The 3990-nt window shown below is 42.9% G+C and overlaps 1 pseudogene; it reads left to right on the forward strand.

Annotated features, from left to right (window-relative positions):
* Positions 1-3711, forward strand: part of LOC105544391 — a 5149-nt pseudogene extending 1438 nt beyond the window's left edge.
* Positions 3712-3990: the final 279 nt, after the last annotated feature.

Genomic DNA, 3990 nt, shown 5'->3' on the forward strand with positions numbered 1-3990 from the left:
AAAAAAAAAAAAAAAGGCCCATTATTGGGTCCCAGACCCCTGCAGTATAAGTCCGTGTGTCTGAAATAGAGCCCAGGAATCACCATGTGATTCTAATGCACATTAAAGCTTGAAGGTCATTACCATTTCTTTTCTTCTCTTTTCTTTCTCTTTTTTCTTTGAAACAAGGTTTTACTCTGTCGCCCAGGCTGGAGTGCAATGACACGATCTCGGCTTACTGCAGCCTCCACTTCCTGGACTCAAGTAGCTGGAACCACAGGTGCGTACCACCGTGTCTGGCTAAGTTTTTGATTTTTGGTAGAGACAAGGTCTCACTTTGTGTCCAGGCTAGTTTTGAACTCCTGTGCTCAAGCGATCCTCCTGCCTCAGCTTCCCAAAGTGCTGGGACTACAGGCATAAACCACTGAGCCTGGCAGAAGATCATTACTTTAAGCAAACACAGTTAATCGTTTATTAATGGTTTGCTCAATAGTTCAACTTGATTACAGGTCAGCAAATTAAACTCTGTATTTTCACTGGTGTGTTTGAATTCCGTTTGTCTCAAGAAAAGCAACTATGAATTGGTGGGGAAAAATACCCCACTGGATGATTGAGAATATAAATCCATACATTTCTGAGATTGGTGGCAATATGTTACAAAATTCTTCTAAATGCTTTCACCCAGATTTTCCACTCCCAGTCATGAATCCTAATGTAATAATGAATGAGCCAAGATACGAGAAAGTTTATTTTGCCATTGTTCATAATTTTGAAAAATTGGAAACCATCTAAATGCTTAACAAAAGAAGATCAGTTAAACTAGTTACAAGAGTGCCATGTAATAAATGCAGATCTGAATTTATTGACACAGCCACATGTTTAAACTACATAATTGTTCAAGGGACAAAGAAGATTACAAAACTATGTCATATGTTTATTTTTGTAAAAAGAAATTTAAAACAGGCCGGGCATGGTGGCTTACACCTGTAATTCCAGCATTTTGGGAGGCCGAGGCAGGCAGATCTCGAGGACAAGAGATAGAGACCATCCTGGCCAACATGGTGAAACCCTGTCTCTACTAAAAATAAAAAAATTAGCTGGGCATGGTGGCCTGTGCCCGTAGTCCCCACTACTTGGGAAGCTGAGGCAGGAGAATCGCTTGAACCCAGGCGGCAGAGGTTGCATTGAGCTGAGATCGCGCCACTGCACTCCAGCCTGGCGACACTGCAAGATTCTGTCAAAAACAAAGCAAAACAAAACAAAAATTAGTGGGGCATGGGGGTGTGCACCTGTAGTCCCAGCTACATGGGAGGCTGAGTCAGAATAATCGCATGGGCAACAGAGAGACTCCATCTCAAAAAAAAAAAAAAAATTAAGAACAAAATTTTGAAGAATAATATACAAAATGTTAACAATACCTATCTCTGTGTGGTGGGGTCACATTTTTCTTCTTTGTAATTTGTTTAAATTGTTTTAAAATTATATACATATATTATTATTTTAGAGACAGGGTCTCATTCTGTCCCCCAGGCCATAGTGCAGTGGCATGATCATGGTTCAGTATAACCTCAAACACTTGGGCTCAAGCGATCCTCCCATCTCAGGGGCAGACCACCATGCCTAGCTACATTTTTTGTTTGTTTGTTTTTAAGTAGAGATACGGTCTCACTGTTTCCCAGGCTTACTGTTATAATCAGAAAAAGCATAGGGTTGTAACCATTTTGAATAAAAGGAGCAGATCACTGAATTCCATGTTTAAAAACTGGGTTAAAGTCCCAGATCTACTGCTTTGAACTTCACTTTTCTTTTCTCTGAAATGGAGTATTATCATCTCAGAGGTACTCTCCATCTACCTCTGAGAGTAGTTGTGAGATAAAGTTTGGAAATATTTTGCAAACTATAAAGTGTTTTATAAAGATGCTGTATTATTAAGTTTTGATTTTCACATCAGAGACCCAAATTCATTCAATACCTAAATCTGTGAATATGTCATTAAACATGATGCTAGCCTTTTAAAAAAAAATTGTATGTTACTTTTTATTATGGAATTTATTTATTTATTTTGAGACAGAGTTTAGCACTTGTTTCCTAGGCTGGAGTACAGTGGTGCAATTTAGGCTCATTGCAAACTTTGCCTCTGGGGTTCAAGTGATTCTCCTGCCTCAGCCTCCCAAGTAGCTGGGATTACAGGTGTGCACCACCACACTGAGCTGATTTTTGTATTTTTAGTAGAGATGGAGTTTCACCATGTTGGCCAGGCTGGTCTCGAACTCCTGACCTTAGGTGATCCGCCCGCCTCGGCCACTGAAAGTGCTGGGATTACAGGTGTGAGCCACCGCACCCCGCTGAGAGACCCTGTCTCTACCAAAAAAAAAATAAAAAATAAAAAATTAGCCAGTTGTGGTGGTACGTGCCTATAGTCCTAGGTACTCAGGAGGCTGATGCAGGGGGATCACTTGAGCCTGGGAATTCAAAGTTTCAGTGAGCTATGATCATGCTATTGCACTCCATCCTGAGCACAGAGAGAAATTTTATTTAAAAAAAAAAAAGTAGCCTGGATACAATGGCTCATGCCTGTAATCCCAGCACTTTGAGAGGCCAAGACAGGTGGATTGCTTGAGGCCAGAAGTTCAAGACCAGCTTAAGCAACATGGTGAAACCTCATCTGTACAAAAAAGAAAAAGGAAAATTTACTAACTCAATAGAACTTTACAGAAAAAAAAATTAGCTGGGTGCGGTAGTGTACAGCTGTAGTTCTAGCCACTCAGGAGGCTGAGGTGGGAGGATTGCTTGAACCTGGGAGGTTGATGCTGCAGCAAGCTGTGATCATACCACTGCTCTACAGCCTGGGTGACAGAACAAGTCCCTGTCTCAAAGAAACAAACAAAAAAGTGAATAAAACAGTATACACACTCCCATGTATGCGTCACCCAGCTTCAATATTATCAACTGACAGCCAACCTTGTTTTGTCTACACCTCCCACTCACTCCCAACCTCTCCCATATTAACATAGCGCCAGACTTTTAGTTGAGCTCTATAAAATTTTTTTTTTTTTTTTTGAGATTGGCTCTCACTCTGTCACTGAGGCTGGAGTGCAGTGGCACGATCTAGGCTCATTGCATTGCAACCTCTGCCTCCTTGGTTCCAGTAATTCTCCTGCTTCAGCCTCCCAAGTAGCTGAGACTACAGGCACGCGCCACCATGCCCAGCTAATTTTTATATTTTTAGGAGAGACCATGTTGGCCAGGCTGGTCTCAAACTCCTGACCTCAGGTGATCCGCCTGCCTCGGCCTCCCAAAGTGCTGGGATTACAGGTGTGAGTCACTGTGCCTGGCCAAGCTCTATAACTTTCATGTACACAAAAGTACATTCGAGTTCTCAACTCCTCATTTAAAAAGACAGTTCGGAGACCAGGACACGATGACTGGTTTCCTGCCAGGTGGCATAGGGGAGCTTAACAAGAACTACCATCCCAATTTCCTGGTGGTGAAGAAGCATACAACCATCAGTGAGATCAAAGACACTTTCCGGCAGTTTCTAAACAGGACGACATTGGCATCATCTTCATCAACCAGTACATTACAGAGATGGTGAGGCACGCCTTGGATGCCTACCAGTGCTCCATCCCAGTCATCCTGGAGATCCCCTCCAAGGAGCACCCATATGACGCTACCAAGGAATCCATCCTGGGCAGGGCCAGGGGCATGTTCTTTGCCGAAGACCTGCTCTAGGGGATTCCTCACAGCCCAAAGCCCCTGCCTCATTTCCAGGCTTCTCCCCAGGCTTGCCATCAGCCTTCTTTAAGTTATGAGCCTCTGACTTCCAATTCCCATCTCTCCCCACTTCATGAAGAGGCTAGGTGAGGTGCTCTTAGGTTGCTTGGGCTCTGCTGTTAAAGTCAAGGCTAGTTAAGGAACAGGAAGCCAGACCATCTTCTCTCTCCACTACCTCTTCCCTGTGCTGTTGGTTACACAGTGTTGTTGTTGATGTAAAATTAAAGTCTAATATTA

This window comes from Mandrillus leucophaeus, unplaced genomic scaffold (genome assembly GCF_000951045.1).
Source record: "Mandrillus leucophaeus isolate KB7577 unplaced genomic scaffold, Mleu.le_1.0 Scaffold3, whole genome shotgun sequence".
NCBI classification, from domain to species: domain Eukaryota; kingdom Metazoa; phylum Chordata; class Mammalia; order Primates; family Cercopithecidae; genus Mandrillus; species Mandrillus leucophaeus.